This window comes from Bubalus bubalis, chromosome 14, assembly GCF_019923935.1.
Source record: "Bubalus bubalis isolate 160015118507 breed Murrah chromosome 14, NDDB_SH_1, whole genome shotgun sequence".
NCBI lineage: Eukaryota > Metazoa > Chordata > Mammalia > Artiodactyla > Bovidae > Bubalus > Bubalus bubalis.
The window spans coordinates 39,330,205-39,342,362 of NC_059170.1; the positions used below are offsets into that span (position 1 = coordinate 39,330,205).

The 12,158-nt window shown below is 44.3% G+C and overlaps 1 long non-coding RNA gene across 1 annotated transcript in view; it reads left to right on the top strand.

Annotated features, from left to right (window-relative positions):
* Positions 1-5,642: 5,642 nt before the first annotated feature.
* Positions 5,643-12,158, top strand: part of LOC123329209 — a 40,967-nt gene continuing 34,451 nt past the window's right edge. The window contains exon 1 of the long non-coding RNA XR_006544548.2: positions 5,643-7,033. This is a non-coding gene — a long non-coding RNA (uncharacterized LOC123329209). The remainder of the gene's footprint in view (positions 7,034-12,158) is intronic.

Consider the following 12,158-nt stretch of genomic DNA (forward strand, 5'->3'; position numbering starts at 1 on the left):
AAAAGGGAAACTTAGCAAATAGTTGGTTTAGTGAAGTCAATCCACCATTCCAAATCACCAGGGCCACACATTCAGTCGGATGGATAGTTCTCACTTGCTGAGACTATGAAGCTGTTCTTCTATGTCTGTTTTGTGCAAACATGAAGGGGGATGCACAAGCAAAGTCTCCATGATTTTGTGGGGCTTTTCTGCAGTTTATTTATGCAAGGTGAAGCTCAGAAGATTTTCCCTGTACATGAACACTTCAAGATGGTTATCAGGTTTGCCAAAGATGCCCCAAAGCTGTGGCAGAATAACCTGGGGATGACTCATCTACAACAGACAGGAGTAGCGTCCGAGGAATATGATTAAGTCCCAGGACTCAACAGTTGGATACCTTGGGTTCAGACTCCAGCTCAACCCTTGCTGAACTACTTTGAGAGACTCGCTCACCTCTCTGTGCCTTGTATGACGTGGTCATCTTGGCAACAGGGATCTCAGTACCTGATGGCAAAGGCCATTGTGGGAAGGAACAAGAGCACGTACACAGGGTGACTAGAGTTCTGCCTTCTGCCCAGTGACCAAGAAGCGCTAGTGGTAATTAGAAAGTGAATAATGTTTCCTGTAACTGCCATGGAGACCATTAGTCATAGAATGCGCTTTTATGAGTTGCTTCCCATTTGGCTAAAGCTGATCATAAACTTCTTACACTTTGATTCTGTAATCTTGGCAAACATGAAGCTGCTCTGAAGCTTCTAAGTCAGGTTAAGATCTCAGATTCTACAGGGAGCTTAGTAATGGGTCAGGTACTAGCAGAAAGGGCTGGGAAGATCAGAACTTTTAGATAATTCCAGATGTTTTGGGTATGAAATAATTCTTAAACTCTGGGTTTAACTTTGTCAACATAACCTTAGTAGTAACCATGTGACCAACTGTTTTCATCAGCTCTGGCTGTCATAACAGAACACCCACAGAATAGGTGGCTTAAACAACAAGTTTATTTTCTTATAGTTCTGGAGGCTGCAAGTCCAAGGTGAAGGTGCTGGCAGATTCAGTATCTGGTGAGGACCCCCTTCCTGCCTTGTGGATGGCTCTCTTCTCGCTGCGTACTGAAGTGACCTTTGATTTAGGATTGTCTTGCAAAGAAATCGCTGATATTTCTTAATAAAAATTGCTGAAATTTTGAAATGTGGTTCTAATAGGTATGCAAATCAGATAAAGATCAGAGGCTATTCTAATTCTGGGAAATTCCAGATGCAGGCACACGTCAGAGATATTTTGGGCTCGGTGCCAGACCGCTGAAATAAAGCGAATATCACCATAAAGCAAGCCACAAAGTTTTCTGGTTTCCAAGTGCATGTAAAACTCATGGTTATACTATACTATCATTGATTAAGTGTGCAACAGCATTATGTCTGAAAAAACAATGTACGTACCTTAAAAGTACTCTTGCTAAAGATGCCAAAACAATTGCAATAGTAACATCAAAGGTCACCGATCACAAATCACCATAGCAAATATAATAATTATGGAAAACATGGCAATAGTGCGAGAATTACCAAAATGTGACCCAGAGACAGGAAGTAAGCAACCACTGTTGGAAAAAATGGCACCAATAGACTTGCTCCACACAGGGTTGTTGCATACCTCCAGTTTGCAAAATACTTGGGTCTACAAAGTGCAGTAAAGGAAGTGCACTAAACAAGGTGTGGCTGGCCTGGATAGGACACACTGGGAGGGGTTGGGGTGCTGTTTCTGACCATTGATAAAGTCGTTTCCAAGGCTGCTTGGAGCAGAAGCTATGGGATCCCATGGCACTGGTGATGGGAGTGACTGAGAGTTTATGATTATGACAAAGGTAAGCTGCCCAGCTTTAGGGAGGAGACAGATAAGCGAGTAATAGGAACACACATCTGGTGCAGTGCAGTCTCTGCCTCCGAGGTAACACTGGTTCTGACTTAAAGGATAGGATGCAGGAGAAGCCCAAGAGGAAGGAGAGGAGGCTGAAGTCCTGGGAAAGCTGTTCAAAGACGGCAAAGGAAGATCTCTGTGTAGGAAAGCACAGAGTGACATTGAGGGGAGAGACTGAGGAATGATGCTTAAAGATGTATAGATACAGATCGACGAAGTTACAGGAGTGAGCGAGTGAGTGAGTAAAAAAAAGAAATCACAAGGAAACCCCAGTTCTCGGCGGTTATAGTCTTCACCACAAAAGGTCACATGTGAGCTAGGTTTTCACGCTAAAAACCTTGAGTGCCCTGGACTTAGAAACATGGTAATTTTATATGGAGGACCACAAAAATCTTAAAAAGAAGGATTTCTTACCCTCTAGCTCTCTTTCAAGTTCACATGGTCCAACGTACCAAGTCATTTTTATTAAAGAGTATTTGCCGTCGAACGTTCTGGATCATACAGAGTCTTCTATTTCTAGATTATACAACTGCTTTAGGTTTTCAAGGGTCAGGAAATACTTCCTCCCACCCACGCAGACTCAGCGCACGCTGGCCCTGTGACTCTGAAGGACGCGCCCTTGCTCCCAGGCTGGGCCCTGCTGCCCTCAGCAGTGGTGCGTTTCATTCTCCGGAAGATCTCTGAGGACTTGCACCAGGGTCAAACACAGCTCAGGGTCCGTCCTTACTCCTGACTGTTCCCATCCTCGCTCGCCTCTATCCTGTTTTAGAGTGTGAACGTTGACACCGGTGGTCCCTTGCTCTCTGCCTCCTGTCCTGGGTCTCATCTTGTCCTCACTGCCTGAGTCAGGGCACTTAGGCACTCATGTCCTGTGTTTCCTACAGGCCTGACTCCTTCTGGGGCAGCAACCTCCTGTTTGGGATGGTCACTCCCCACCCCGCCCCCTAAGAGCAGAGCCTTTCTTCCCCACCCAGGCTGACACTGAACTTGACTTGTTTAGCATGAAGCTCCCTTGGTGAAGAGGAAGTGTGAGCTCAGCTTTGTTGCAGGAGAGACGAGATGGTGACCTGGTGGGAGACTGTGCTTCTGGATCACCTGGATGGCCCGCCCACCCCCCAAGCAATGGTCCTGTTGGTAGCTTGTGTTAGAGATGGATGCTTAACTGTTTTCCTTCTTTTAAACATCAACTCTTTGAGAAGTCTTCTTCAGTTCAGTTCAGTCACTCAGTCGTGTCCAACTCTCTGTGACCCCATGGACTGCAGCACGCCAGGCCTTCCTGTCCATCGCCAACTCTTGGAGTTTACTTAAACTCGCATCCATTGAGTCGGTGATGCCATCCAACCATCTCATCCTCTGTTGTCCCCTTCTCCTCCTGCCTTCAATCTTTCCCAGCATCAGGGTCTTTTCAAATGAGTCAGTCTTCTTAGGCATTCTCTTTTTTTCTTGAAATACTTGCTGATTGTTTTCTTTTATATTTATCTCACATAATTCAGTGTTGATATTTTTCTAAAATGATAGTTCCTCTCACTTTGCAGAAGTTTCCAGGAGCTCAGATTCCTTTCTCTTACTGATCAGGCAGGTGACCCTTTAAGCTGCCTCTGCTCTGGAGATAGGGGGTCACGTTCTGAACTGCTTTGAAAGCAAGAAACTTCCAGAGACCTAGAAAAAGGATTTGACCTCAGGGTCTAAATGGCTAATGGGAGTTCTTTGCAGATGAGGTAATGTTTTGGTTAAGGTGAAAGGAACTGGACTCTATTATCCTAACTAACTTGCTATGGAGGTTTTAACCAAACCAAAGTTCATGTCAGCTAAAGAGGAACCCTGGTGACAGGCAGAGATACTGACCTGGCCTTCAAGGAGGCATTTTCTGACTTTCCTAGGGATTTCTCCCCTCCCCAGAATTCACAAGGACTTTCCCTCTTCTCTCTAGCTCTCGCTGTGGGTTTTCCTATCACTAATTGTGCTCGCAGGAAGGTAATGATTTCTGAAGTCCTTTCTTTCAAACCCCTACTTTCAGCTCAGCATCTGGGAGCACCGATAAACAAGTCAGTCATTACTGACATCACAGGGAACTCCAAGCCACAGGTGAACCGGGCAGAGCTTGAAACCCAAGACAGAGACAGTGATTAAAACTGTAAGCAGGGCTAGCTCCTGCTAATGATGAACTCCAGCAGCAAACGAGGAGTGAGATGATGAAAGTTCCTCCCTGAGCCACATAGCTAGGGGAATAAAAGGACTTGTTTTCTACCAGTTAATGAACAATGATCCCTGCAGGGGTGGAAGGTACAGGCCCCACTCTGCTTATCAGTAAATTCCATGAAGCCTTACCTCATGCCGGGGGTGTCCTGTCCTGTCCTGGTTCAGCCAGACAGACTGTGAAACACTTTTTTTGTTTTGATTAATCAAAACTTTTAAATTTTCTGTTGGAGAATGGTTGATTTACTAAAACACCTTCTGTTGCAGTCTGAGTAACCCTTCTTACCAGACAATTATCACATGTTCAAAGGGATTTGCTGGGTTTCTCATGTAATTCTATCCATCATCTCAAATTTCTAGACATTTCCTGAGGCTCCTGTGAATTCAAGGCAGGTGGGGAAAGTAGTAGATTAGAAGAAATCCACTCTTCTCTCCAAGGAGAATTCCCTGGCAACATTGAGCCTCGCATGCCAGTGTCTGGGGTCAGTAATGACCACGGCGGTTCAGCATTGAGAGGGATGAACCTCAGAGCCCGAGGTGGTCCCGGACACAGATGTGTGTCCCCAGACTTCCCTGCCTGCCTCCTCTCCACTCTTGACACTACGGATTCATTTATTCCTCAAGTATACTTGGTCAATGGTCACTATGGAGATGAAAATCATCATTCTTGACTTCAGGGCGGGTTCTCAAGGAATTAAGCAGCTACTTACACACTACTTACACAGGATTCCCTGGTGGCTCAGACAGTAGAGCATCTACCTGCAATGCAGGAGACCTGGGCTTGATCCCTGGGTTGGGAAGATCCCCTGGAGAAGGAAATGGCAACCCGCTCCAGCACTCTTGTCTAGAAAATTCCATGGATGGAGGAGTCTGGTGGGCTAAAGTCCATGGGGTCCCAAAGAGTTGGACAGACTTAGTGATTTCACTTTTGTTTTTACGCACTGTCAGAGGCCCGGGCTGGGGTGTGGGTGGGGGGAAGGGGCCCTGTGGGCAAGGTCATGACTGGCCAGCTTTGGTCTCTGTGCTTATCCTTGCACCTGGCACATTGACCTCTGTAAATAAGTGTGAATTAAATAAGGAATGAATTGGAGTTCAAAGATAGGGAGCTGTTTTCCAGGGTGCTTATCTCTTGGCATGGTTACCCTGATTCGGGACCAAAGGTACTGAAATCTGCTTAGTGTGCACCAGGATGTTGACAAACTGAGCTGCATGGCGGTCAGCAATTTCATGGATGGACCAAGGGATGGAGTCTAGGAAAATGTGGGTGCAAAAATATTGTTGCTGTTTAGTCACTAAGTCATGTTGGAGTCTTTTGTGACCCCATGGATGGTAGCCCGCCAGGCAGCTCTGTCCATGTCCTTCTCTTGAGCTTCCCTGGTGGCTTAGATGGCAAAGAGTCTGCCTGCAGTGTGGGAGACACAGGTTTGATCCTTGTGTCCAGAAGATCCCCTGGAGAAGGAAATGGTACCCACTCCAGTATTCTTGCCTGGAAAATCTCATGGACAGAGGAGCCTGGCAGGCTACAATCCATGGGGTCGTAAAGAGTCGGACACGATTGGGTGACTTCACTTTCTCTAGGGAATCTTCCTGACCCAGGGATCGAACTCAAGTCTCCTGCATTGGCAGATGGATTCTTTACCCCTGAACCACCAGGGGAGCCCAGAAAAAATATAGATAGAAGTAAATTTCCCTTAATTATATGTTTCCATTAATTTTTGCAATTGTCAATCTATATTTAGAATCTGAAATACTGAGTTTCTTTTGATATCAGAAGTAAATATCCAAATTTCCTTTGTACTGCCGCATCCATAGCTGATGTCATTAAAACTGTGTAAGAAGAAAATTACCAGCCGACTAGTAATCTCAACTGACTCAATTATTTTGACTCAATCAAAATGGATTTTTTTTTAGCATGATACCAAAAACACCCCCCAAAAGTCTGCAATTAATAAAAAGTTGGAAATAATAGCTCTGATTATTGAACCACCTCTCCCACCCCTAGTGCGCAGGAAACAATCCTGGTCCTATGTTCAATTTTAAAATAAAACAGGTTGATACATTCAATTTTCTGTAACTTTATTCAGCTCTCGATTGCTAGTTTGTTTGGTTGCTACTAGTGTGAGGAATACAGATTCTCATCAAACAGGCTAATAAGGATCTCTTTCCAGGATCAAAGGGTGTCTTTGTTTCTGACAGTTTTTGGGTTTTTTTTTTTCCTCTCTCTCTAACACGGTGGTGTTTATTTTTGTACACATTATCCTTTTTGTGAGTTATCTAAGATGCCATAAAAATGTTGCTGTCAAAACTTCGTCACTAAGTCAAGCCCGTTTGGCCTCAAGTTTCTCCCGGGAAGTCTGTTCTGAAGGGCCAGGCACCATTTCCTGGGCTCAGCTGGTCTGGCTGGGGTGAGTGTCACCTTCCCACCACCTGGTCCCCCTGGGGCGTTTGCCAGCCCCACCTCTCCTGTTATCAAGGGCTCTCTGGCCAGAGGGGGCTCTTCTGGTTTCATCTTCAGCCACCTACGCTGACCTCAGGAATGTTTGGCAGGAGGGAAAAAAAATAAAAAAGGTCAGTTTCACTTGAGGACGGATTATCTCAGCGATCGTTTCCCACCAATGACCTGGCCATGACTCAGCTTTCACTCTTCTTTTGACTGCCGTCTTTGATAACATCCACATTCCACATTAGCCAAATGGTGAGTTTTAGTGAATCTTGACATTAACAAGGACATACCCAACCTCCAAGCCCTCCTCTCTCTGCCTCTTGTCTTTTCCCTTTAAAGGGTGAAATCGGCAAGGAGATCCAAAGTTACCTGTTTCCTGGGTCCCAGTTTGACCTACATGGTGCTTTCAGGGGGAAGAATATGAGCAAACATTAAAAAAATGGGAGATTTTATTTGCACACCTAGATTCCCATCTTCTGCTGGAGATGATGGAAGCCTAGCCAGGTAAGAGCCACTTTTCTCTGATACCACAACTGGCCAGAGATAAGTATTACTGCCTTTTTCTAGAGGAACTGCTCTCCTCATTTTTCCACAGTCTCCAGCATTCCCTACAGTTGACGCCCACTGAGGCCAAGTGCTTCCTGCCCATCATTATTGTACTTCCGTGTCTGTTTTTCTTACTCTCAGCCTCCATTTCTATGTGACTTTTTTGGACCGTGTAGGCATTTGGATTTACACTCTCTACTCCACATAGCATTTTATTCCTGACATCTTAACTTTGGGGGTTTTGGTAATAATCCAGACTGCTAATAGTGAATTATTAGTAGCATAGTATGATAGTATAAGATTACACTCACTTCCCTTACCCCATTATTATCATGTGGGATTTCTTTCTGTCTTTCCAGCAGCAAGATGGTGTTGCTTCTCACCTGACAGAGGCTTGTGTTCACAGATGTCATTCTGTCAAGGTCTAGCATGTGACACTTAACACAGGACTTTTCTGCACTTTTCATGTGTATGAACTGTCTTGAATCTCAGGCCAGCTCTAAAAGGGACATTTTATCATCTATCCTTTATAGATGGGAGACTCATGGGGGCTAAGAGCTTACCTGAGACCACAAGTTTGGTCAGTGGTGGAGCTCAGAGGCAGTCCAGGGCTCCAACCTTCCAATTTACAGCCCCCCTTCTCCCATCTTGCAAAAAAAATTTTTTTTTCTTTTTTAAAGAGGTTTAAAAAATTTTTTAAAATGTAGACCATTTTCTAAATTTTGATTGAATTTCTTACAATATTGTTTGTTTTATATTTTTTTGGCCACAAGGCACATGGAATCCAAGCTCCCAAACCAGGGATTGAACTCACATCCCCTGCAGTGGAAGGTAAAGTCTTAACCACTGAACCACCAGGGAAGTCCTGTCTCTCAAGGTTTTTTAAAAGGATTTTTCTAGAATAGAATATATACATATATGGATGAGTTTCAAATATTAAAAAAAAATTTGCAAAAGTCATTTGCATTGAAGGAGAAAATTGATTTGTGGGCTCCCCTCCTCCCCATGTGTGACCTGATTCATTTCAGGACAATGGTTTTGAACAGAATCACAGACATGGGTAGCTTCATCAGTGCTTACATATATCTTTCTGAAAACTGAATCCATACCCACCAAGTATCCTACAGAAGAGAATAGGCGATCCATCTGAACTCTCTTTTTGGCTTCTGTCTCAATTTTTCTAACAGAAATAATGCTTTTGTGAGGGTCCTTTCTTGCCCTGAAAATATTGGGATTCATTCAATCTCTTCTAATTGAGCTCTCATCATCTGAAAGTATTTCCACCTCAGGGATCAACCCCTTACTTTGTCTGACTATCTCCTTTAAAGGGTCTGAGAGCCCAGTCTCCAGCCTCCACCCACTGGCTTTCAGGGTTGAAATGAAAGTGAAAGTCACTCAGTCGTGTCTGACTCTTTGCAACCCCATGGACTATACAGTCCATGGAATTCTCCAGGCCAGAATAATGGAGTGGGTAGCCTTTCCCTTCTCCAGGGGATCTTCACAACCCAGGGATCAAATGCAAGTCTCCCGCATTGCTAGTGGATTCTTTACCAGCTGAGCCATAAGCTTATCATCCCTAAAAGTTCAGATTGCATAAGGAATGATCATAAAATGATTTGAAGTCATAGGGAAGACCGAGCTGTATGTTGTTTATACATATTCCGATCTAGACTAAATGTGAAGATGTTCACTAGTGGTGACTGATTACAATGGCAGAGAATTAGACAAAAACAGTATCTTTGTTAAAAGAAAACATGGTCTGTTGACTCTTGTTCACCATTGAGATTATTCTCAGAGTTGTCAGGACAAAAAATTCTAAAAGGGAAATTTAAGGGACAGAACTGGCTGCTGCCACCAACTTCTAAAGACAAGTGGACATGAAATGGCCTGGGACAGTAGCCAGGGGCTGCTTGTCCGTTGTTGTTCAATCCTCTCAGCTCTAACCCTCCATCTGCACTGTGACCCATTTCTTCATTGTGTGTTTTATCTCACTTCTTATCTCCATGTCATTCATTCACTATCTTTCTCTCTGCTGTTTTCCCTACTTTTGGGCCTAACCTAAGTAAGAGACAGTGAATGGCTTTGCTCACCCATCCCCCAGGTAGAAAGGTAGCCTAGTGGCCAAGTTGACAGTGAACCGCAGTGACTCTCACAGATTAAGTGTATCTGGCTCCAGAGTGGACTCAACGAATCAAAAAAGTGACCTGGGGCGAGTTACCTAATACACATGTATTTTAACGAATGCTAACTGAATGCCACCAGTCCTCCTCTAAGGTTCTGAGTTATTGTCTGGCATTCTTCGATGACCTTTGTCTTGCTTCGCTAGCACGGGCTCAGATATCTTCCTTTTGACCTCTTGATGAGCTGGCCCAGGGCTGTCACCAGCCTCACCCCCGTCTGCCCTCTCCAGGCCTCGGTCCACATGACTTTGCTGCACTTGGTTCTCCAGGCACGTACTCTGACTGAGTGCTGTCCATGTGGCCCTCCCTGTCAGCCTGGCTGGGGCCTGACCCCTCGAGGAGCCTGTCCTGCTCTGTTTCTATCTGCTGGAATCTAGTGCCTGACCCAGAGGAAGGCACAAAGGATGAAAAACTGGGTGAATCAGGGAACAAGTGAAATATATGTATTTGCTTTAAACCATCAGTAATGCACCTTTGGAAAGTGTTGGAGGCAAGACACTTTCAAAACTGCTGAGACGCTGTGCAAAATCCTATTCTGATGACTGCGGGGCAGTTTGCTGGATTAGCCATAGGTTTTAAAAGGTGTTGTGAGGGTCTAGAATTTTAATGGAGAGCCGGGTGGTATTTCTCATACTTTCTTCATCTCCAGGCAGCAGAATCCATTGTTGTAATTTAAATTTTCCTGTGTTTCGTGAGAGGTGACCCGTGCCCAGGTGGACTTTCCATGAAGCTGAAGAGGCTTCCAACCCCATGTGAGCTCACAGGGGTGTGTGTTGTGAACGTTTCCAGAAAGGGTGTCACTGCATGGGTTTAGACACTGACCCTCCCCACTCCCCACCCCGGGCTCTCCAGGCTGCATCTTTGCTGCATCAGATGCTGCAGGAATGTCTGAGACCTGGCTGAGGGGAAGTTAGGGGAAGTTAGGCAATTTTAAGAGCCACTTGAGATGCCATTTGAGAACGTTTCAATCAAATTGGAAATTCCAGACTTCTGAATTTGAAGAGTACCTTTATTTAAAGGTTGGTCTTCCCAGGTGGCGCTAGTGGTAAAGACCCCGCCTACCAATGCAGCAGATGCAAGAGACATGGGTTTTAATCCCTGGGTTGGGAAGATCCCCTGGAGGAGGGCACAGCAACCGCCTCCAGTATTCTTGCCTGGAGAAGCCCATGGACAGAGGAGCCAGGTGGGGTACAGTCTACGGGGCCACAAAGATTCAGATACAACTGAACACAGCAAAACACATTATTTAAAACTTATTTACAAAAAAACTGAGAGGGAAAATTCAGACAACAATCAACAGAATATGAACCAAGAACAATCAGTAATAAGCAGTAACGTTGACAGAAATCATTCTCAAGTTAAGAAGTAAGATGTATAAAAATTTTTCGGGTCAGACTGAAAGCCATCATTCACTAAAAGGAAGAGGTAAGTTTCTAATAGAAGCAGTGAGATGTGTACAATTAATTATTCTGTAAGAAAACATAAAATGCCCTGAAGTTTTTACAGATTATAGGTTAAAGATGTTGATAGAGTTTCTCCAGAATTTGACAAGAAATGTAAATTATTTACCTGACATTGTCAATTAGGAGTTGTAAAGCTGAAAAGAACTTTTCTAAGCTAAGGCTGATTAAAAAACAACAACAGCAACAACAGTTTTGATGATTCTTCCTAGAGAGAAGACAAGATTGTCTTCTTACCATCTCCAGGGAATTATATTATAAAATTATTTCCATGGAGAGGCAATTTGAGAAGAGATAAGTAAAAAAAAAAAAAATCTGATAGAGCGATGTTAGAGTCATCAGGTCATTAATGAGTCAAACATAATGGATTCTTCCCGAATTTGTGAAGTTTGTGGTGTTCCTCAGCTTTATAACATTTATAATCTGTTTTGATTTCACTTTCCCAGTTGTTGTTCTCTCACTCAGTCACATCCGACTCTTTTCAACCCCATGGACTGCAACATACCAGGCTCCTCTGTCCTTCACTACCTCCCAGAGCTTGCTCAAACCCGTGTCCATTGAGTCAATGATGCCATCCAACTATCTCAACCTCTGTCATCCCCTTCTCCTCCTGCCCTCAGTGTTTCCCAACATCAGGGTCCTTTCCAATGAGTTGGTTCTTTACATCAGGTGGCCAAAGTATTGAAGCTTCAGTTTCAGCATCAGTCCTTCCAATGAATATTCAGGACTGATTTCCTTTAGGATTCACTGGTTTGATCTCCTTGTAGTCCAAGGGACTCTCAAGAGTCTTCTCTAGCACCACAATTAGAAAGCACCAGTTCTTCGGCACTCAGCTTTCTTTATGGTCCAACTCTCACATTCACTCCTGACTTCTGGAAAAAACATAACTTTGACTAGATAGACCTTCGTCAGCAAAGTGATGTCTCTGCTTTTTAATACACTGTCTGCTGCTGCTGCTGCTAAGTCGCTTCAGTCATGTCCGACTCTGTGCAACCCCATAGACGGCAACCCACCAGGTCCCCCTGTCCCTGGGATTCTCCAGGCAAGAACACTGGAGTGGGTTGCCATTTCCTTCTCCAATGCATGAAAGTGAAAAGTGAAAGTGAAGTCGCTCAGTCATGTCCGACTCTTCGCGACCCCAGGGACTGCAGCCTACCAGGCTCCTCTGCCCATGGGATTTTCCAGGCAAGAGTACTGGAGTGGGGTGCCATTGCCTTCTCTGAATACACTGTCTAGGTTTGTCATAGCTTTTCTTCCAAGGAGCTAGTGTCTTTTAATTTCATGGCTACAGTCTGTATCTGCAGTAATTTTGGAGCCTAAGAAAATAAAATCTGTTACTTTCTCCCTATCTATTTGCCATGGAGTTATCTTGACTCATGTTTGCAATTTGTATTCTTGTCCATAACATGGAACTTTTAAACTTTCAGTGGAACCCTTTCTATG